This window comes from Canis lupus, chromosome 4, assembly GCF_048164855.1.
Source record: "Canis lupus baileyi chromosome 4, mCanLup2.hap1, whole genome shotgun sequence".
In the NCBI taxonomy this organism is placed as follows: Eukaryota; Metazoa; Chordata; class Mammalia; order Carnivora; family Canidae; genus Canis; species Canis lupus.
In genome coordinates, this window is record NC_132841.1 from 86,604,415 (window position 1) to 86,629,830 (window position 25,416).

Sequence of the window (25,416 nt, forward strand, 5' to 3'; positions counted from 1 at the left end):
AAAATAATGATGTATCATATCAAACAGAAAAAAATCACTTATGAATTATAGACACAAAGGAGTCTGTGTGTTTGGGTGCTTCAATGACTGATTATTAAAAATATGGAGAAAGCTGACATATTTGCCTAAAGTAAATTGATGATTAAATACCCTGAGCCTGTTGTGATCTCTTGTAATTGTTTTCAATCACTGCTGCAGCAAATTCTCATAAACATAAAACAACAACCATCTATCGTAGCTCTGTAGTTTGGCTGACTGGGTGGGCTTGACTGGATTTGGAGCTTAGGGTCTCATGGGAGGAAATCACTGTGTGAGCTTGGCTGGACCCATAGCTGGAGGCAAGGAAAGAAAGAAAAAGAAAGAAAGAAAGAAGAAAGAAAGAAAGAAAGAAAGAAAGAAAGAAAGAAAGAAAGAAAGAAAGAAAGAAAGAAAGAAAGAAAGAAAGAAAGAAAGAAAGAAAGAAAGAAAGAAAGAAAGAAAGAAAGAAAGAAAGAAAGAAAGAAAGAAAGAAAGAAAGAAAGAAAGAAAGAAAGAAAGAAAGAAAGAGGAAAGGAAAGGAAAGGAAAGGAAAGGAAAGGAAAGGAAAGGAAAGGAAAGGAAAGGAAAGGAAAGGAAAGGAAAGGAAAGGAAAGGAGCTTATTTAGATCTTTGGGAGAATTCAGCTCCCTGTGATTGTAGGATGAAGGCTTTCTCTCCTCACTCGCTTTCACCTGGGGACTCAGCTCTGGAAGACTACCCACCTATGTCCCTTCTCACGCCCTCGCAATCTTCAAAGCTAGCAATGGCACATCAAGTCTTTCTCAAGCTTCAAATCTCCCTGACTTCTTCCCTCAGAAGCTGCTTTTAAGGGCTCGTGTGATGAGGTCAGGGCCACTCATATGACCCCCATCTTACAATCGATAGCATCATATAACACAGCGTAATCATAGAAGCGATGCCTCCTTATATCCATAGGTTCTTGGGTTGAGGATGGGACAACTCTAAGGAAGCATTTTAGAAACTTTGCCTATCACGCCTCTTTTCAAGGAATACATGACACCCCTAAATAGCCACCTTATTTCATAGTCCCTATTATATTTTCCCTCTTGTTCTCTCATGCCAAAAATGTTGGATCAGCTGATACATCCCTTTTCACCGCTACCCCTTCAGTTCCCTCTTGGTGAAAGTGTTAACATTTTCCTCATTAACATTTTCCTCAAGTAACTGTCAAGTCTGTCTACTGTCAGTGACTTCCCTGGGGAGTGTCCTCAAGTAGAATACCCAGCAGGGGGTAAGAAAGACACACCAGGCAGAGGGAGAGGCTGGTATTGGATGTAGTGATGATAAAAGAGGCCTCAGCTGATCCTGCAGCAAGTTCTGGAGCTGAGGTGACCCTTAAGGCAGTGATGGTTGAGCCTTTGTGTCCTCACATGAGCCAGTCCTAGGAGGTAATTCCCCGCAGCAGTGAGCAATTTCCAGTGAGGTATCAGCTGGAGCCACAAGAAGCTGCTAAAGAAGAACACTGCAGTCTCTACCAACACTGCAGTACCTACTACCACTACAGTGTCCACCAACACTGCAGGACCTACCACCACTGAGGACTTGCCAACACTGAGGGCCTACCACCACTGAGGACCTACCAACACTGTAGGACCTACTAACACTGAGGACCTACCACCACTGAGGACCTACCAACACTGTAGGACCTACCACCACTGAGGACCTACCACCACTGAGGACCTACCAACACTGTAGGACCTACTAACACTGAGGACCTACCACCACTGAGGACCTACTAACACTGATAACCTGCCAACACTGCAGGACCTACCAACACTGAGGACCTACTAACACTGAGTACTTACCACCACTGAGGGCCTACCAACACTGAGTACCTACCAACACTGAGGACCTACCACCACTGAGGACCTACCACCACTGAGGACATACCAACACTGCAGGACCTACCAACACTGAGGACCTACCACCACTGAGGGCCTACCAACACTGTAGGACCTACCACCACTGAGAACCTGCCAACACTGCAGGACCTACCAACACTGAGGACCTACCACCACTGAGGACCTACCAACACTGTAGGACCTACTAACACTGAGGACCTACCACCACTCAGGACCTACTAACACTGATAACCTGCCAACACTGCAGGACCTACCAACACTGAGGACCTACTAACACTGAGTACTTACCAACACTGCAGGGCCTACCAACACTGAGTACCTACCACCACTGAGGACCTACCACCACTGAGGACCTACCACCACTGAGGACCTACCACCACTGAGGACATACCAACACTGTAGGACCTACTAACACTGAGGACCTACCACCACTGAGGGCCTACCAACACTGCAGGACCTACCAACACTGAGGACCTACTACCACTGAGGACCTACCAACACTATAGGACCTACTAACACTGAGGACCTACCACCACTGAGGACCTACTAACACTGATAACCTGCCAACACTGCAGGACCTACCAACACTGAGGACCTACTAACACTGAGTACTTACCAACACTGCAGGGCCTACCAACACTGAGGACCTACCACCACTGAGGACCTACCACCACTGAGGACCTACCACCACTGAGGACATACCAACACTGTAGGACCTACTAACACTGAGGACCTACCACCACTGAGGGCCTACCAACACTGCAGGACCTGCCAACACTGAGGACCTACTACCACTGAGGACCTACCAACACTATAGGACCTACTAACACTGAGGACCTACCACCACTGAGGACCTACTAACACTGATAACCTGCCAACACTGCAGGACCTACCAACACTGAGGACCTACTAACACTGAGTACTTACCACCACTGAGGGCCTACCAACACTGAGTACCTACCAACACCGAGGACCTACCACCACTGAGGACCTACCACCACTGAGGGCATACCAACACTGTAGGACCTACCAACACTGAGGACCTACCACCACTGAGGGCCTACCAACACTGAGTACCTACCAACACTGAGGACCTACCACCACTGAGGACCTACCACCACTGAGGACATACCAACACTGCAGGACCTACCAACACTGAGGACCTACCACCACTGAGGGCCTACCAACACTGTAGGACCTACCAACACTGAGGACCTACCACCACTGAGGGCCTACCAACACTGCAGGACCTACCAACACTGAGGACCTACTACCACTGAGGACTTACCAACACTATAGGACCTACTAACACTGAGGACCTACCACCACTGAGGACCTACTAACACTGATAACCTGCCAACACTGCAGGACCTACCAACACTGAGGACCTACTAACACTGAGTACTTACCAACACTGCAGGGCCTACCAACACTGAGTACCTACCACCACTGAGGACCTACCACCACTGAGGACCTACCACCACTGAGGACCTACCACCACTGAGGACATACCAACACTGTAGGACCTACTAACACTGAGGACCTACCACCACTGAGGGCCTACCAACACTGCAGGACCTACCAACACTGAGGACCTACTACCACTGAGGACCTACCAACACTATAGGACCTACTAACACTGAGGACCTACCACCACTGAGGACCTACTAACACTGATAACCTGCCAACACTGCAGGACCTACCAACACTGAGGACCTACTAACACTGAGTACTTACCAACACTGCAGGGCCTACCAACACTGAGGACCTACCACCACTGAGGACCTACCACCACTGAGGACCTACCAACACTATAGGACCTACTAACACTGCAGGACCTACCAACACTGAGGACCTACTAACACTGAGTACTTACCAACACTGCAGGGCCTACCAACACTGAGTACCTACCACCACTGAGGACCTACCACCACTGAGGGCCTACCAACACTGTAGGACCTACCACCACTGAGAACCTGCCAACACTGCAGGACCTACCAACACTGAGGACCTACCACCACTGAGGACCTACCAACACTGAGTACCTACCTACCACCACTGAGGACCTACTACACTGAGGGCCTACCAACACTGCAGGGCCTACCAACACTGTAGGGACTACTAACAGTCCAATATCTTGCTATACCATAGCCTTTATTAGGACTAGTACCATTGAAGGAAGAAATTATCTTATTTGCTCCCTTGGAAGTTCCCTAAATTAGAGAAAATATTCTTAATTTCAGAATGCTTGCTTTATACTCCAGCAAAAAAAAAAAAAAAATGCATCATACTTGGTTGCTATCAGAATAGACAAAGTACAGGGACACCTGGGTCAGTCAGTTAAGTGTCTGACTCTCAGTTTTAGCTCAGGTCATGATTTCAGGGTCCTAAGATCAAGCCCTATGTCAGGCTCACATAGGGCCCCTACTTAGGCTCCCCACCGGGTGTGGAGCCTGCTAAGATCCTCTCTCCCTCTTCCTCTGCCCCTCCCCTACCACATGTGCTCTCAATCTCTCTCTCTCAAAAAAAAAAAAAAAAAAAAAGACAAAGTACAAATAACAATAGATAGGAAAATTATTTAGAAAAGAAACCTAAATCCTCTCTGGCAAGAATCCAGGATTTTAAATATTCTAGCTTTTATTTTTAAAAACTTTAAATGGTAAAATTTTTCTTCCTTTTAATCCCATCTACTGAACTAAATAAGTATCACTTTCCAACAGAGATGTGTTTGTTTCATATTTAAATTCAGCATAACCAAATGCATTGATAGAGACTCCCAGTGCTAGAGACCTAAGTTTTAGATCTTTCTCTTCAGTGTGACCTTGAAGAGGTCATTTAGCTTCATCCTTTTTTTTTTCCCTCGTTTTTAAAATGAAAACATTGGGATAGTTCATTTTTAATGTTCTTTCCAAGTCAGAAACCATAAGCTGGATAATTGATTTTATTCCTTTTATGAAAAATCCTTCTCCCTTGTGCATAGATTTCACAATCTGTTTTCCCTGTTTGTCTTCTTCACCACTTGAGCAGCCTTGACTGGAAATATAAGGCCACCCCCATACAAGCTGTTCTGATCTGCCAAGCTGTCCACTCGCCACCCCACCAATGAGTGTGTGTGTGTATGTGTGTGTTATTTACATATCCTGGCAGTAGAAATTCACAGGATTCTTTCCTTTAAAAAATTTCCTGTGTATGAGCTAGCACCTCAAGTAGCCATGGGAAGATTTTGAAGCTCCAAAAAGAGAAAATCTCTAACAGCAAATATAAAGAATCTTCTTGTGTTAAGTAGGCAAAAACATTTTCCTTTCTAAAGTGATTCAATTGGATCCGAAGAATTCGAATTCTATCTTTGACTCTGGCTAATTTTTTAGGGAATTTACTGGCTCCGAAGGGAAAGGCCTTAAGCTCTGCATCTCAGCATTCCAGTGCTAGAAGCCATCACACACCTGCATGGCCATGCTCGCTACCCACTCACTTTTAACTTGATATCATTTTTATTATTTCAAGGAAAAAAAAACACCCCTGTCATAAAATCGGACTGAAGAATCTACTATCTAACATTGCTAGAATTTACTTCTATATTTGAGGGAACCTGATAAAGATTAAGTCACACTATACTATTTATTCCAGAGGCCGAATGTCATAATTGGTAAGACCATAAGTTAGACAATACTGGCTTCAAATTTTGGCATCGCCCCTTATAAGATGTCTGACTTTTGGCAAATTACTCAACTTCACTAAAAAATTTCTACAGTGATAACAAGAGAATGTATATTTCTTAGAATTTTTATCACAATGTTTATAAAGCTTAGATTCCAAGAATGGAAATGTGTTCAGTACATATTTTCTCAGAGTAATAATAATAAGAAAGCCAAATGGTGTTCTAGCACTTGCTAGATGCCAGGTACTGTTCTAAGCACTTTATACATTACTGCTAATACTTCTCACAACATTTTTATAAAGCAGGTACTGTTATAAGGAAGCCCCATTATAGAAGTTAGGTAAGTGAAGAAAAGAGAGGTTAACTAACTTGCTCCAGATTACACAGCTGGTAAGTGATCAAGCCAAGATTTGGATGCAGTCTGCCTTTAACCATGAGTCCAAATCACGGAAACTGCTTAATCAATTTTTTTAGCTTCATATTTGATTAAAGCTTCATATAGTAAGCATAATTTATTTAAGGTAAAAAGATGTGTTACTTGGAAAAAGATGGTTTCGGTTTATCCAGTTTGATGACTAAATAAGATTGATGCATAGATTTGTGATTGGCTAATCAATTTTATCATCTGCTTTGAGAATGTTTAAAACAACGGGAATGTTTAGGTAATATTCATATTAACCTGAAATTATTGTTATACTATTCATGTGTACTTTTATAGAGAATATGCCAGGGGTATCATCAATTCTATATTATCAAAGCCCATATTAATGAAGGTTTGAGAGCCAAGTTCCAGCTTCAGGGTACATACTCAATGCTGTGGACATCTGTGAGTTTGGGTAGTGGTCCAGGACCCACCCACCTCCTTCTGGCAGCAGCATCTTGACTCTCTTTTGGGGAACAACTCCCCCCTTATTCTGAACACATGTGGTTTAGGCATTGTCAGGCCTCCCTCCTGGACATGGGGGTGGACCCACAGAGTGGGAGACAGCACACCTACTCTGCTCCTTTTTGTCAAACCTTTACCCCACTGATACAGGAATGGACTAAGGGGTGACCTAAGCCAAGAAGTGAGACATGATGCCCAGATATGTTGAAATTGTTCAGAGAGATGCGTTCTTATTTTTCCTTTCTAGTTTACCAAACTGGAAAGAGGTGAGCTGGGAGCTTCAGAAGACCACTACTTGAAGAAGGAAACAGAGATAAAAACCCTGGTGATCTAGCATGCATGCAATAAGTGATCGTTTAAACAAATATATGAGGGCATAATCAAAATGAAAATGGGAAATTCTGAGCCTTTGGGTTTCATACTTATGGTTGGGTAGAGCAAGTACAGGCAGGAACAAAGAACTGTGATGTCAGAGTGCATCAGTAACTAGTATAAGGAAACCCTGCTTTCATATTTGTAATGAAATATACAGTCTTGTCAGCTCAAATCATTGCCTACTAGCCACTCACAAAAGGATATGTTCCAATCTCTCTTGGTAATTCTTATTTGGAGAAAAATTATTTTCTTTATTTACTGCCACATAGACATATACTGACACACATATTTCTGAAGTTTATTTTACTTAAAAATGCTGAGTTTTAATACATTTTTTATGAATATAATTAAAATTACAACTTGAATCACAACCTTGTGAAATTCATACTATAATGACAGCGGATATATATGATAAGTAGCAGAAAAATCTTTTTGTTCATTTCCTGGTGAAGAACAATAAAAACGAAATTAAAATAATTGGAAACCTTTTATTACTTTAATCTATGTGGCAACTTATTGAAGTTTTAGGGACAAAGAGCAGGAACATCTTAAAATAAAATAAAATTTTCATATAATTATGCCTATTTAGCACTGCAACAATTTTTATATTAAAGTAATATTTTAAATTAAACCTTGCTGTGTATGCAAGTTGTGAAAAAAATATCAGTACCAAAATAGAATGCATTTTTGTTTCACAAAGAAAAAAAAATCACTCTTTCCATACACTCCTCACAGTTGAATTGCTTAAACTGCCAACAGAACTTCATGCCCGCCGGAAGCTTCGGGCCACTCCTACCTGTGAGCAGGGGAGTTAGTGTAGTGGCTCCTCTGGATTAAGAGACCCAGCGTCTATCCACATCTATCCAGATCAGACTTGCTGTGGCTGGTCTGACCTGGCTCCCAAGGCTGGATACTATGGTCTCTCTACCTTGCCTTGGAAACAAGGCTCCTCTTTGAACCACCGACCACACCAATTCCAATCAATTGGCTTGACCTTATTATTCGTCAACATTTCTCTGACTTAATAAGCTACCAAACAACCCACTTCTCTTAAGACCAGTTCCCAGTTTTGGTTTTTACTGGTGTGTCCAGGATTAAAGCCCTAAACTATTACACAATCAGAGCCTTGAGTCCCACCGCTTGATCTTATCAATAGTGACTACAATCCTTGTAATTTGTTTTAGTGCTTTGTAGAAAACAGTTACCATGACAAATAGTAATGATTAATTAAAGTAAATGTAGATTCTTTTTAAAAAGACTTATTTTTAAGTACTCTCTATACTCAATGTGGGGCTTGAACTCACAACCAAGGTAAAGAGTCGCATGCTCTACCAACTGAGCAGCCAGGCACCCAGACTATTTCTGATCTTCAGTAGCTCATTATCTAATGCAGAACAAAACATTTTACAAAGTTAGAGATCCTATACCATGAGTGGTACAGTGAGAGTGTCTAATGTGCATCCATTTTCCATGCTTAGTCTATAAGCTGATTCAGTCAATTGGCAGCCACGGAAGGCCATCATTGTAGAATAGAGTTGTTTTGTTTTGTTTTGTTTTGTTTTAGAACAGAGTATTTTTAAAGCTTGACAATATAAAAACAATGGCATGGGAGACAGAAATTGGAAGAAAAAAAAAAGAGATGATACACAAATACTTAATCTTACATAGAGACAAGTCATGACATGTCTAATATCAATTAATAAAGGAAATAGAGTATCAAACACATCAAGTAGATCAACAAATCTAACCAACAGAAGAAATAAAAGTAAAATGTTAACTATTCAGAGGGTAAAAAATAGAGAAGTCAGCTTTCATGTTTTATGAATGGAGGCAATCAATATTGTTAAAAATTAATAAATTGTGAAATGCAGACATATTTAGGAAAAAATGTTAGAAAGAGAATCGCTAGAAAAAATATGACAGAAAAGTTTAAAATTGAAACCCTCTGAAGATTGGGGTTGGAACTGGGTTTGGGCAAAGAAACGGAGACTTTTACTTTTTGTTTGATACCCTTCTCTACTATTTTTTGTTATCAAATTTATGTATAGACTTAAAATATTCAATTAAATTATAAACTGATTATGAAATTTAATTATGGAAATAATTTAGGAGGACAAATTACATTTGGAATAAGCTGCCTTGGGAAGGAATACGTCCAGTTTCTGACGTACATATTCTCATTATTCACATTTTACAATTTGAGGGATAGAGGCTTGGTGATTTTATGTAAATTGTTCCAAGTTGAAAGGTAACAAGGAAAATTCACGCAAAGTCCTACCTGAATTCAGAATCTGTGTTCCCCATCAAAATCTCAATGCTTCCAAAATGTGCACTTTTCTCACTGACCTCTGTACCATTCAGCAAAAGTCCTAGCTGCAGTGACCTCATCTACTCAGATCTTTTGGTTAATGCTTTTTGATAACAACTTCATCACCAAATTATTTATGTGGCATGAGATCCTCTCATAATATGTCTTATCTTTCAGGTGTAGAACATAGTAACTCCACAAGTTTATTCAATATGCTATGTGTACCACATTCTTTAATTTGGTAAGTTCTGTGTCACTTGAAAATTGTTAAACAGTTTAAAACTATTGATCATCTCACTAAAGATAGAATTTCCCATTTTTGTCAGGTTTAATGATTTCCAAGTTTTCTTAGCTGATATCAGTCTGTTAGTCATTTTCTTATTTTTATTGTTTTGTGCCTCCTTGATTTCCATAAAATAATAAAGAAAATATGATAAATCAATTTTCATTTTTTTTTGGTAGAACACATTCTTCAAGCCAAACATGATCTAAAGAGCCAACGTGTAGCTTGGCTATAAATAGAACCTCTGTCATCTTCACTCCATGTGTCCCTTGAATATCTTTGAGGAACTGCAGAAACTCAAGGCTATAAGTAAACCAGAATGAAATTATCTTCAATGAAATATTGAAATATGAGCTTACAGAAACCTCACTATTCCAAGATGGTGGAACTTCTATATGGAACTGTTGGCTGTTACAGTAGACCACCAAAGGATAGGTCACAAAATAGGCTGAATAGGCATCTTTAAAACACTGAGTGTCAATGCTTAAACCCCTAATGTTCAGGTTAATGGAAGGTCAAAAGTATAAATTTAAAGACTACTTGTATGTGGGAAACATACAGACTTATAGACATAGCCACTGGCAAGAGCCAGCATTCCAGCAGGATTCTAATATGGGTGGACTAAGATCACAGAAACAAGCATTTTTGCATTTCTTGGCTCTTTCATTTTTTTTCCTCCTTAATCATTATTTTCATCTGTTTGCAATTTTAGTTACCTCTGTCTTTCCTATGCCATCTATCTTGTACTTCTTTGCTTTTAGAGTAGCAATGGCTAGGCTCTCATTTATACCCATTATCAAAAAGAGAGAGAGAAAGAGAGAGAACATATCTTCTTGTCAGCAAACAAGAAGCTATTCTCTTATTTTTGAGTCATCAACCATTTTCATAGTTACTGTAATATCTCACCTCTAGTTTGATCCATATTCTAGATAATTTAAGTTATAAGGGTCTAGGTACCACTACATGGATGCTCACGGTTTGAAACTTTTCTGTGTAACAATCACTAAAAAGAAACAGTAAAAATTCATGAATTTTTTAAAGATTATTTATTTGAGAGAGAGAGAGAAAGAAGAGAGGGAGCATGAAGAGGGAGAAGGACAAGCAGACTCCCCACTAAGTAGGGAATCCAACATGTGGGACTTGGTCCCAGGATCCTGAGATCATGACCTGAGCTAAAGGCAGGTGCTTAACCGACTAAGCCATCCAGGTGCCCAAAAAGTTCATTAATAATTACTGACTTCACTGTTTGCTCTGATAGAAGCAGGGTTATTTATTGGAAAGAATATGGGGAAACCATATTGGAAGAAACATGAAATATTCACTTTATTCTCTTTAAAGGTTTTCCCCTCAGTATTTCCTATTTTACTTTTTTTTTTTTTCCTATTTTACTTTAATGGTTCCACCAAATACCCAGACAATACAACTGAGTCTTATCTCTATCCTCCCAATCTATCTCCCATATCATAGTGGTTATTAAACAAAATTTATTATATTTCTAGCATTTCTTAAATTCATATTATCCTGTCTTGCTCCACTGAAACTACTCAACTCAGCTATTCATGATTCACTTTCTTCACTAATTTTTTCCTATGACAGGTTTCCATTCCACTTACTTTGATTCTCTCCAGACCACACACAATACCATTATCAGTTTTAGCTTATTGCATTCAAAATCCCATATTCTTCCATTACTCAAAATTCTACAATAAGTCACCAGCAGAATAGGAAGGCACTGGAAATTCTGGCTTCTTTCTGCCACCACATCTTGATCTACTTGCTGGTTCCTTTCTCCATACCTTTGCACAGGTGTTTCACACTCTCTGAAATGGTTTCTTCCATCCAGCAGTCTCCTAGTCTTTCTTCAAGAATCACTTCTAGGGGCATCTTTGTTTTTTTGTACTCAGTAGAGGCTGAATGCCTGGCTGGATTTGCAGGGGAGGCATGGGTGGCTCAGTTGGTTAGGGAATCTGCCTTCAGTTCAGGTCATGAACTCAGGGTCCTGGGATGGAGCACTGCGTCGGGGTCCCTGCTCAGCAAGGAATTTGCTTCTCCCTCTTCTCTACCCCACTCATGCTCAGTCTCTCTCTCTCTTTTTTTCAAATAAATAAATAAAATCTTAAAAAAGAGAGAGAATCAGTTCTATAGTCAATCACTCTATGATACTTTCATTGTCTCTTCCAAACAACTTATGGGCCTTTAGTCTATGTTTATATTAAAATACGCACATGCCTCTATTATAGTAAATCACACAGCATGAAGTGTGCTCTGACTGTACTTTGACTGGTCTACTAGTTTCTCAAGAGTACGAAGCATATCTTTCCACCTTTGTGCTCCCAGAGACTGCACCATCAATGCCTGCCACATGGTTATGCTAAAAAATAAACAAAGAATTTATGAAATCACAGGAAATCTTATTTTCTCATTTTATTTAAATATCTTTTAACTTTAGTGAGAGGGAGCATGACGTAGCAGTCCAGATTGTGATGGGCTCAATTCAAAGTCTGGCTCCACCACTCATGAGATCCACAACCTTGAGTAGATAACAGCTTCTTTGTGCTTCATTTTCATTGTATGTCAAATGAGGATGACAATGACACTTACCTCATAAGATGTGTGGCAAAATTATAGTAGCTAATATATATTAGTTCACTTGGAACAGTACCTGGCACATAATAAGGGATATATAAGGGTTTGCTATATTATTAATTTTTACCTTATCTGTGCTTATTTACAAAAAAAAATGACAAATTGTAAAAAATCAAGTTGGTATCACATATGTTTACCATGTATATTTGACATAAGACTGAGATCGTATCGCTGAATTACGAAATGGTTTTCATTCATTCATTAATAAACATTTCCTCAGCCCCCAGTTTGAGCTAGACACTCCTTTAGACATTAAGGAAACAGAGATTTATTAGAAATAGTCCCTACCATCCATTAATGTTTTCAATCTAGTTGAGGGCGATGAGAAGAAATTGGACAATCACGATGTGATGCCGTAAGTGCTAACATAAGCACACAAAATGCAAAGGTAACACCAATAGGAGGAGATGAGACATAGGTCGTATTTTTCCTTATTTTAAATACTTACATTAAAAACAAAGATCTTGATCCTCATGTTGCTAATTTAGCTCTTATGGTTAAAGAAGGAATCATAAACAATCATAAGCAATCATAAACAATACATGTATCTAATATTACAGCCACGATTTGGCATTACGAGCAGGAATTAGCTCTGATAAAAGAAATCCACTGATAATACAAAGGCTATTTTATCCATTTATTTCAATATTCTCCACACTTTGTGCTATTTACTATAGCTCCCTGAGCAGCCAAAATTATAAATTTGAGCTGTATTTATTATCCTGTACACTATTTACACAGAAATGGAGGTGTCAACACCCACAGGCAGACAAAAGAAAGGAAGCTAAAAAATGAATGAAGTTGATAATTAAAACCATTAAACATTTAAGGATCTTAGAGATAATTTAGTACAAATCTTTAATGCAGAGATGAAGGCCCTGAGATCCCCTGTGGGCTTAGATCAATGCCACTCAGCTAGTTGGTTACAGAGCGGGAACTATAACCCAGGTGTCTAAACAGCAATGCTCATTAATTTATCCTAAAGAAAATGACAGCTGTGCAACATTTCAGGCACATAAGCTTTCCACACATTCTCTAATGCATTCCACAGTTCAAGGTCAGTAATTAAAGGAAAGCCATCCCACCAATGTATTCACTGCTGGAGAAAATAACATAGAAGACTGGGGGGGAAAGAATAGTAAAAACCCAAGGGGCTAGGAATTGGTTGTATAATGTTCAGAGAACTAACAAGCACAGATTTTAAATTAAGCTAAGGCAATAGAAGTGACATAAGACTTTCAAGAAAAGACAAGGAGACAAGAATGTTTCAAATAATGGATATATCTTCAGAGCAGATATATAAACTGATTTTGTTAAAATAAATGCATAGTTTACTAGAGAAAGGGGTTGAATGTCTAAAACTGTATCTTATTACATTACATCAATAGCGGTATCTACAAATGAATATATTTTTCTTTTCCTCCCACTTGGATAAATGTTAGTTTTCAAATGAGTAAAATCATTTGTCCTTGATATTCACATTCTGAAGGTTACACTTAAAAAAATGCATGAGACACAGCATGCTGTTTAAACTCATACAAAGACATAATGAGTAGGATTTTCCTCGTGGTGGCCATTTTCTTGTTTGAGTTGCATAAATTACTCTTTATCATTGTCTTGTGTATTATTAGATTACCTCACACTGACATTTTACAAAATTAAAAAATTAGTAGGCATTTGTATTTTAAGAATACTGTGTCTCTCTGTGAGATTAGTAGGATGCCTAAATATCACCCAGATTCAAAGCCATACCCTTGAATCTATCTTTTCGATGGTTATGTTCTTTGTTCAAATGGCACATGAGTTGTTTTTATTCTATCAATAGTCAATTGAGTGCTTCCTTACGTGTGATTTGTAGTCTCTAGGAAAGTTTCTATAAGTGATATGCTATATTAAATTTGTGTTTGCGTGTCACCAATTTTGTAGTATTACACTTAGAAGCAAGCTCATTTTAAAAGGTACTAACAACCAAGAAAACAGATCAAAAAGAAGAGAAAGTTAAAATTATACCAGGAATTTAAGGTTAAGAGTTACATCCTGAAGAGTTTAACACAGTAATTAAAGAAAAAGAAACCATCATGATTAACTAATAAATGCACACGTCTTTTAATTATATCAGCAACAATTTATGCTGCCAGTCTTAGGAACCATATCGCAAACAGGAATATAAAGAAATATTTCATGAAACATATGACAAAATATTAGATTTTTTACTTTGAGTTCTGGAAAATACTTTGTCTTAACTTTGATTATGTTTAAAAACATATTAGACTTTCAGAGGCGATAATTACCAAGAAGGATTTATTTATGAAGGAATTTTATTCCCAAAGCTTCTACCTTGATCTTATCCTGCCACTTAACCAGGTAGGTTTTACTGTATTACAGTGCTTGATTCTGTCCCCCAGGTCAATAAGTTCCTTTAAACTGACAAACTTCTATGTAAAATTCACTGGATTCTATAGAGGCCAGATGCCCCAGCATTTATCGTTTTATTGTTTTGATAATGCACATTTTATATTGAACTGTTTCTCATAACTATACTTGTCTCAGACACCAATTTTATCTCTTTATTTCCTTTTGCCATTGTTCCAATGGCCCCCCATTTTGATTCCATTTATGTATTCATCCATCACCTCTGTCATTAATTCAAAAATGCACATGTATTTCCTACTCAGTAGTAGACATTGAGCTATTTTTCCATACACAGTGAAGAGAATGGATACATTTCTCTGGTTTCTAGAAACTGAGATAGGAGCAGAGAAATTTCAAAGGAAAAGGAAAAAAATGAGGCCAAAAAAGAAAAGAGGGAGTATACCAGAAAAAAGAAAAAAAGAAAAAACATTGCAAGCTATAATAAATGCTACAAAAGATAAAAACAGAACTGAGAGAAAAGAAATAGACACCATATAATGGATGGAATAATCAGCAGTAATTTTTTTTCTTTGCAAATTACAATAAGGTCTAAAATATGAGCAAGAGGAAAGTGGTGGCAGGGGAAGGCATTTTTTAAATGTGCTGACTGACTTCTTTGCATTGATGTTGTTCTTAAATTTTGCAATTCTACTTTGTTTGGCCTTAGATAATATCCCTGTTTAGTTCATCTAAAGCTTCAAGAACTTTATATGGTCCCCGGTAGCTCTAGTTTCCACCTGAACTGACCTATGTTTAAGGACAGGATTCAAATAAATAGCTCTTTGTTAATAGGATATTTTCCCTATGTCATTATCTTTATTCCACTATTAATGGTAATGGAAGTTCTCTGTAGAAAATTAAAAGTGTTAACAAGTAAACCCAAAATATATGAATAGAAATCACCCTACCCAGCAAAGAAAACCACCATTGATATTTTGGTATGAGTCTTTCGTGAAACTTTCTTATGGCCTTATATACAAAATAAGGCTGTAGTTATATTTTCACTTAACAGTAACAATTTATTTCCATCATAATAAACATACACATCATTTTAATGGCAACGGAGATCCATCCAGAAGACATTATTTGTAAGGCAAGATATTAGATTATATTGATTAAAGCTGAACTAATGGCTTTTTCACACCTCCCTCTTTGCATTGGCAGGTTATTTCCTTTGTAAACAAATATGCAAAAGTATTTTTCTCCTTTTTCTTTTGTGTTTTATTACATTCACAGAATTCAAACCATTCATGCTAAAAGAAAATCAAACCAATTTTGTCAAATATGTCAAATACAGTAAGAACTTGGAAAACTGTAAGAGCTCTATTTCTCATGAATTGCATAATTTTTACATAGAAACATTAGGAAAAGAGACAAAGGTTGAGATTATGACTGTTTACCTAATGGGCAGTTTCCTGTTTTCTGATAACTAAACTCTGAATTTGTCCATGAAATAGGCAGAAATCCGGAGGAGAGATGAGTATGACCTCCATCATAGGCATTGAATATATGGCAAAGATCTGATCAATTCGACATAAGAAGTCGGCTAAGTCTTTTTCCACCTTCTGATGGTGAAAAATACCAATTAACAGTTTGTGACAACAATTTGCTGATGTACGCCTTCCTAATAATACAGCTTCCTGGGATGCTATTGAGATACTTGGAGTGGAAGGAGCTTTCTTGTAACCATGAGGCACCCGCAAGGAGGACAAGAAAGTCAACATGTTCAGGATGTTGTAGCAGATGGATGGAAAGAAATTCGATCTCGGCACTGCTGAGCTGCTGCAACAACCTGGAAATACCAACCATAAAATTTATTTTAAGTGAGATAATTAATTGTTTCTAACACCTAATACCATTTTTGTCACATTTTCAGCTAAAACCACTATTGAGACAAGATGTATCATGAAAGGATTTTAGCTACGAGTAATGTTCAAAATCAAGTTTTGAAAGTGGTTTCAGAAAACATCGAGCAAGAGCCTATAAGTAGGAACTAACTATACCGAGTAACATTGGAAATATGCAGAGAAAGAAAAGAAATGTGTTTTGGGTTCAGGAAAAAATGTCTGTAAAGAGAACTAGTGTTCAGCATTACTGATGTTGTGACATACTTTGCAGAGGTCAGTAAGTCAAATGGTCCAAGCTATTTGGAAATAATAGCATCTAAAGCTAACATATATTTAGAAAGTAAATAGTTTTCAAAAATTATGTAGGATTTGTCTACATCTACATTTTCTTTGATGATTTAATCAAGTGGTATTCTAATTTAAAATAACTTTAAAAGTTTAACAACTTGCTATATTCAGTTTGATTGTAGTTTATGTTTTAATGAAATATGATCTAGAATAATGTCAAGGTAATACTTTAAACTTTTGCCCACAATTCATGCTGGAAATCTAACTATTTCTTTATATGGAGCTTCATTGGTAGTTTAAAATAGCTAATTTAAACATAATCCTGTTTCTTTATTAGTTTAAAATAACTAATTTAAACATAATCATCAGGTATTTATCCTTACTAGATTTTTTTCCTTAATGTCATCAGATCAAGTGAGCAACTGAAGACATCATAAAATTAAAAACCGAATCCCTGTATGCCGCTTGGTTAATATAGCTGAAAAAAAATAAAGAATTGTTGAGCAAAAGAAACAAAGAGAAACAAGTGTGTTAAATTTTTTTCAGTATTCCCCCAAAAGTACCTGTTTAAAAATGATAGTTTGCCATGACAATGCTTTGCCTGTACAGCTCAAGTACAAAAGCATTATCTAGCAAGTCTAATCTTGTATTTTTAAATTAGAATACTAATTCAGGTTACACATATTAAACATTTCAACTTCCCTTTTCATTATGAAGCTTCTATTTAAGCATCTCGTACAAAGGGATAAGATTCTAACACATATCAAATACAAATTGTGTCAAAAACTCTCTGGATGCCCTAATATATTTTTGTTCTCACTTATCACATTCCTACAGGGTGAACTCACACGCATATATATTGTTTTAATCTATCATCAATTCCCATGCCCTACTCTTTCATGACTATGTCAACACAGAAGTATTTTATTTTCTGTGTAGTTGTAAAAAAAAAAAAAAAAAAGTTATATGTTGGCCTTCTGGTCATTTTCTTCTTCTCTTTCATTAAAAAAAATATTATTTTACAATTTCTTTTTTTTGTCCTACCCTTTTTTCCTACGCCCAGAAATCATCAACCTGGCATTAAAAATCAACTCAAATGCTGCCTGCCCTGTTTCTATGTTTCAAGTCAGTTTCCATCTCTAATTAAGGATATGATTCAATATATATTTTTAAGACTTTATTAATTTATTACTCAATATTTATTTTATATTATTTTATTTTTTTTCTATTTACCTATTTGAGTTATTTTATCTCTACATAATTAGAAAAGAAAGTTAACTGATCTGTACAACCTTTTAATTGCCAATCAATACCCTCTTCATTCTACATAGTATTTGACTTTTCATAAAGATCTCTTTTAACTAAGCTTTTATTTATTTTTTTAAATTTATTTATGATAGTCATACAGAGAGAGAGGGAGAGAGAGGCAGAGACATAGGCAGAGGGAGAAGCAGGCTCCATGCACCGGGAGCCTGACGTGGGATTCGATCCCGGGCACCAAACCGCTGCGCCACCCAGGGATCCCTTAACTAAGCTTTTAATAGGTATTGGGCTTCAGCAATTCCAAGGTGTATATAAATATATAGCATAAACTTAGAAAGCCTCATTACTGAGCAAGAACAGATCATATGCTTTGATACTTAACCAGATGGAAGGCTAACCTCCTTTCATAAAAATTATGTAGTCCATCCACTTACATCTAAAAAGATGGAGGACCTACCTGAGTTTGGAATTCAGCTGAGAAAGTCCCCTCAGTGCTGGACAGGTAATCATTTTAGAATTAGCTAGAGTTCTCTGCTAAAGCACAAGTGAGAAATGATCTTTATATTTTTGTTTAGCTATAAAGCCCTATATTTCTATTATTTATTAAATATTTCCTAAGCCTTCTTTCCAAATACAAATACTCCCTCTTTATTTTTTTTTAAGATTTTATTTATTTATTCATGAGAGACACAAAGAGAGAGGCAGAGACATGGGCAGAGGGAGAAGCAGGCTCCATGCAGGGAGCCCGATGTGGGACTCGATCCCGGGACCCAGGATCACCTGAGCCAAACACAGATGCTTAAACCCTGAGCCACCCAGGCGTCCCCAAATTCTCCTTCTTGGAATACTTAGGAAAGTCTTTGTATTTTTCGCCTTTTTTTTTTTTCAATCCACATTGAATTACAGGTGGCTGCACAGTGTGATTGATATAATGAAAAACACAGGCTTGAATGACAAATAACGTGAGTTCAATTAGTCTAGCTTTCATGTTAGTTTGACTTTCTATTGCAAGAGAAAAGTAAGACAAGCCCCACTGTGGGATTGCAAACTTGTGAATTTTCTGGGTAAAACTGGCCCAGTATATGGAGGGCACAGAGAGATCGAGGAAAGAGACAGGCCACTCCGGACAGGTAGGTGACAGTGTAACAAGCGAAGTAACATACTTATGAGGCTTGTCTTGGGTGGCCGCAAGATGACTAGATCTCTGCACCCATGTGGCAGAATTTTAAGTTTATGTAAAGGCCTTACCTGGGTTCAGCTACACGGCCCAGAGAGTCACAAGAATAGTGTCCTGTGAAGGCTATGTCCTTGAAAAGGACCCCTACTGTGGGAACAACCATTCTAAGGACAGGGAAAGGGTGAGGAGCATCTGATTACTCAGGGTCAGGTCATAGGTCAACCGTGGGTTATGTGCTCTTGATTATTTCCTCCAACACCCATAAGAAGAGAGAAGGAAATAAGCATACATTTCTTGACAATATAACCTTCAGACAATGCCCTTGATTAACACTGGGTTGAAGTGATATTTCTTGTCTGTACAGACTCGTAAGCAAAAATATGTCTCTCATCTTGAATCTGATCACCACTAATTACTTCTTATTTTTATTTTTTTACTTTTTTGCTGTCCTAACCCACAAATGAGACACTCTAGTGCTATCTACGAAGTCAATACATTTCAAGTGTGAGAATAATTAAAAATATGCACACGCACACTTACAAATGCACAAAGACATCATAATATCTCCTCTTTATCAGATCCCTCTTTGAAAAAATATTATGTATCTGTTATTAATAACCTCTTTTTCAGATAGGCCAAATCTGAAAGTACACTTTAAAAAAATATATGTTTTAAGAGAATAAAATAACAATTACTTTCTTTTATAACCACAGAGAAAAGATAATATCCTGAAGTAGTCCTCTCTGGGAACTAGAATTTATATTCCATGTATATAGATGAAGTCATGTGGTATGTCTCCTGTTTGATCTAAGTGTTTATTATTGCATGTCAATAATAACTCAATAATTTGTTTAAAAATACATTCTATCATGTACGGAGGTAAAAAGGAAAGTAAGCTTTGTAAGAGAATGGAGAATGATACAGAGTTGTCTCTATTTTAGATAGTTTGGCTTTTAAAACGCATCTTTAATTTGCATTTAGGTACAATTGTTTAAGGAAGACCTCTGTGTATTTTAAACCATATTTATAGCAACAGAATTCTTTGTATCTGTAAAAATTCTATATGTGGATGTAGGAAGAAAACAAGCAATTTTTTTGGTCCAGATGAGAATTATTACATACTGCATCACCACCATCATCATCTTAATCATAACAAAAATGTGTGTATGTATATATATTTGTGTGTGTACATACATATTATATAATATATATATATATACACACTTTATACACATATAAATACCTACAAATGTATGCATATGTATATGGGCCTAATTCCCCAAGTGTAAGACATACATACAGAAAATGTTTGATGCTCTTAATCTACATGTGACTTTTAAGTAGATCTCAAATCAGATAGAAAAGTGTGGACTTCTATCTGTATCAGTATTTATACCTTGCATTTTTTGTATACAAAAACAATTACTCAAAGTAAAATGGAGATGGAAAGACTTCTCAGTACCATCAAGACTAAACTCATCTCAAGGCCACACTTCCTATATTAACTATAGAATAATACATTAGTGCCGTCCCCTAAATAATACACCAAATAGAATTAAATTATATTTACTCATTTTAATAAAGTGTGAAGATTGTTCTTACTTTTACTCACACATTCATTTAGTAAATAATTTTTTCAAAGATTATTATGAGTCAGACCATTGACTGTGTTGGGTGGGTGGGAGAGGCTAATTACCTAGTCTCTTATGCTCACTGCACTGCTTGAAATGCGAAAGCAAGATATACCAACTACAGTAGATGTTTAAAGACAAGAGTTTAATTATTTTCTCTATAGATTTGGACATTCACTTTTGAGGGCTATAAATCCATCAAAAAAAAGGATAAAATGTACCATATTCAACAGATATCAAAATTATTGGATTATTAATTCACAGAATTAGAAACAAGACCTACTTCCATCATCTAGTGACAATATAATGGGAGAAGTGTTGAATAGGCTCACTTTAAAATTAAGCAAATCTTGACTAATAGGTAAAAGTGAAAACAACTCTGATTATATATCAGTGAGCTACATTTCTCATTATTGCAGCCATAGGACACCTGTTAACGCTGCCCTGAGGTGTCAAGAGGTAGGACTCTATAAAATGTGTAATCTCAGATTGCCCACCAAATATCCATGCTGCTCACCTGCTTTCATAACATCCTCCACTTTTTCAAATCATTTATTAGAATTATATTTGAAATCTGCAATAAGGAAAAAGTGCTTTGCTTGGTAGGCACTGGAGATCTTTTAAATGTCTAGGAAGTCATATGGTAATTAAATATAGTACCTACGGAATATTAGTCAGAGAGAATTAAGCAGATTTAAAGAGAATTAAAGAGAAAGATCACAGTCAACAAGGTATTTTTGTGTTATAGATACTAGATAATAAGAACACATCTCCTATGGCAAATAGAAGCCAAAGATAAAAGGATAAAATGCCTCAGGTTTTGAATCTGGATTACTTATAGAAAGTTAGTCATATTTTAAAATTCCGTATATAAGAGGGAAGCCGTGTTTGGCTTCTGTTGTTGTTGTTGTTGTTGTTGTTGTTGTTTTCCTTTGTTTTTAAGAAAAGAAAAAATGAATTCAGGGATGAAAGTGAAATAATAAAGAATATCCAAGTAATTTTCATAATGAGTGTTAATATTTTCAACTACTTATTATGTTCTGGGCACTAATCTGGTGCTTGTTGGCTGCTTGTCACAAATCCATTTTTCAGAAGAGGCAGCTGGTACCAAAAGAAGTAATGTATCCAACGTTAGTTAGCTCCTCAGAGACAGAACCAGGACTTGAATCCAGACATTCTGGCTATAAGAGAGTGTGTTATCATCCAATTTACCAACCACAAATAAATGTTTCATGTAGGGCTTAAGGAAAGGGTCAGAGCTGAGACACAGACTTTGTAGAGAGAAGAAATCATAGTTGCACAAGAGAAGACAGAGCAAGTATTCTCAACAGTGACCAACTGTGTAGCTATACAACCAGATCCATTGGTCCAAATATTGAGAATCCCCCATCAGTAGGCTTTGAGAAGAAACTGGCATTTCTATTTATGTATTTTTTATTCTTCTTAAATATTGTATTTATTATTCATGAGAGACACACACAGAGAGAGAAGCAGAGACACAGGCAGAGGGAGAAGCAGGCTCCATGCAGGGAGCCCGACACGGGACACGATCCCAGGACCCCAGGATCACACCCTGGGCTGAAAGCAGGTGCTAAATCGCTGAGCCATCCAGGCGTTCCTGGCATTTCTATTTAAAAGAAGGTCCACAAGTGATTCTGGTTCACAGGCAGGGTGAGAATCAGTAATGTAGGAAGGAAATTTAGAGGGTGAATACACAAGCCTTGAAAATATCTACATGCATTAGGAACACTAGTTATGTCATTAATTCTGTACACCATCCCCATATCTCAAATGTATCTGGAAATAACCAAGTTTATTGCCATATCCCCGGCTACACAGTTCTAAAGGTTGAAACAGGATTTGAATCGAATTCTGACAGAGTCTCTATTTTTCCCATTAGACTAGTGCTTCTTAGTGATGGTGTTTTCAGAGCCTTAGGCTTCTAACGAGTTGTCTTGGGGCAAACGTGGTGGAGCAAAGAGGAGTAGATTAAAAGGACAGAGAGCAAGGACGGCTCGGAGGCCTCCGTTCACCACTGCTCTATTCCGGCCGCAGCATCTCTGCCATCACATAATGGAATTCGGTCTAATATTTTTTGTAAGAGGGAGTCCAATGACTAAAGAGTCTGAAGGTTTCTGAACTAAGCCAAGAAGACAACGCAGGAATAACACCAACAGTTAGGGATGTTTGGACGATGTTGGCACCACAGATGTACAAGAAGTCTCTATTTTAATCAACTTATGTAAATCACGAAAAATTTTAAAATTCACAAATCCTATCAACTCTAAGATTCAATTGAAAAAATGAACAGATTATTCTCAAATGAAACAGTGATACTGGTACTGTTTCTGTTTATCATTGAAATCACATTTCTCACATAATGGACAATCTCCCTCTGCTTCTCATTATGAGGATTCTCACTCCTTCTCCCATCGCCCCAAGTCAAGACCTTTTTCTCCCAAAGAAAGAGAATTCCGATTGACCATACCATCCATCCATGCCGTTAGTATTGTGATTTCCACTATTCTATTTGACTGGGCAAAAGAAAAAAAACCGACCACCTACTTGTAGCTGGTCAACAGTGAGAACCAAACACCAGTAAATATCTTAATGCTCGGCCAGATTTTTTCCCATCTGACCTGTATTATGCTTTTTAAGTGAAATCTAATTAAATGCTAGCTTTGCTGAATATATTCATCATAAAATAAATGGAGTAACATTAGCAAAATAGACAGTTCAGAACATTAGTGGTGCATAGAAGTGTTAAGGTGGCTATTTTACCAAGACTTGCCTTTTATTTTGGAGAGCTTGAACATAAGCTCAAAGCCACAAACAAAAGAATAAGAATGAGGGCAATAAATTATGGAGATGAGGACTAATTGTGCTTCCAGGGGTTTGATAGATTAATTTTTTTTAAGAGGAGAGAAGAGCTGGATTCTTGTTTGTGCAATGCTGAGATGAATTGCCCATGACCTTATGTAAACCGAAAGCTTGTACTGACCTGTTGAAATGGGAATGCTTGTAACCATGGCAACGGAGGACAAGTAAAATAGGTTTTCACTGCAGTTATAAATAAGGCAGAGAAACCAGTGGACTTTTCCTCCCTCATTCTGTGATAAAGACAACATGGGATATTTTTTAAAAACACCATTTTTCTGTCTACATTTTTTCCAGACATAAAACACACGTCATATTTTGGATGAAAATCTCCAGAGAGTCAGACTGTGGTCCACAAGGCGGGGAGGAAGGGAGGTTGGAGGTTGGGGAATGAAGAGTGAGAAAGAGGTAGAAAATAGGAGCCAATGACCTTGTTTCAACAATTCATGCTTTCTGAGACACATGCCATATATCATTGCAGTTCGGCGTTGGATATATTAGAATGCCTAAACACGATTGAGTCAAGGTGAAGGAGAAAAAATGATCAAGCTGTTTCAAGTTGACATACTGTATCTCTCTTTTATCTAGAATTAAAAAAAAAGGTATGAAGTATATTTTATTTGTAACTATGTCCATGCTCATTGTGTTCTAAAATCTATGGTAAATGAATGATTGTATATAAGGCTTTGAAACCTAAACCTATGCAGGCTTAGGGGCCACCACGGTTAATTCTGTTAATTCTCTTAAATCAGAATTTTCATCAAATTTGTTTCAAAAATTTGAACCTCTTTCACCCAACACTTGGTGGCACTACTACTTCATAAGGTAAGTGCCCTCAAACAACTCTCAAATCTGCTTCATGGCTTTCGGAAACACCGTGTATGCCTTCCTACCTGTAATCCTTCAAGTATAATGCCTTGAATATGCAACCTGAAGCATCAATGAGTCCCCTGTCCCTTGCACAACAGTACTGCTGTGGCAGTTGGTGAAAAAAAAAATTGTTAGAAGCACTAATTTTCATCACAGAAAGTTCATAGGGATGAAAAATGGAAGAAAAGCACTCTCATGGAACAGTAATTGGGTTGATGCTCTAGAGTCTATGCTACCTAATAGAACCATCTGAGATGATGGGAATATCATATGGAACACGCAGAGGACGGAACTCTGTCTGACAGGTAGGCACTAGCCAGGTGAGGCTATTGAACACTTGAAAGTTAGCTAGTGCCTTAGAGAAACCACTTATTTTATTTTAATTAAATTCAACTTAAATTACAATAATCACAAGTGGTTAGAGGCTATCATGTTGGGCTGTACATGGACCTTGCTAGGCATGAACCTAAACTGTTGGCTCAAGATTCAAGAATAAGAGCAGAAAAAGCTGCAAAGTGTCATCAAAAGTGATGACACCATCCACCCTTCAACCAGTGGAGGGAAATAAAACAACATTAAATAAGCCAGCCTCTGATACAGTGAAACCGGCCCATTACCCTTTCCTTCTCATATAGGAAGTGAAGTGTTTCTTTTGCAGTCACATGTGAACTGATCATGTTTCCCTTCAAACATTTCTTCTTTTCAATGTTTTTTTGTTTTCATTTTTTTAATTGCTGTTGTTATTTTTACCTGCCTAATAGTTAAGGGAGAAAAACACATATAGTGACCGTCACTTTGAATTGTGTAAGCTTAAGGATGACCCTATGGAGTTCCTCACTACTCAGCCCCCATCCCCAGTGACCTGGACTCAAGGACAGAATGAAACTTCCCAAATTAGTTCTTTCTTATCCTATCGAATGCTAAACAGTTTGAAGAGCTGAAAGGTCACACAGTGAGTGGCAACAGTGAGATAGATGATTCAGAGATGCAGCTT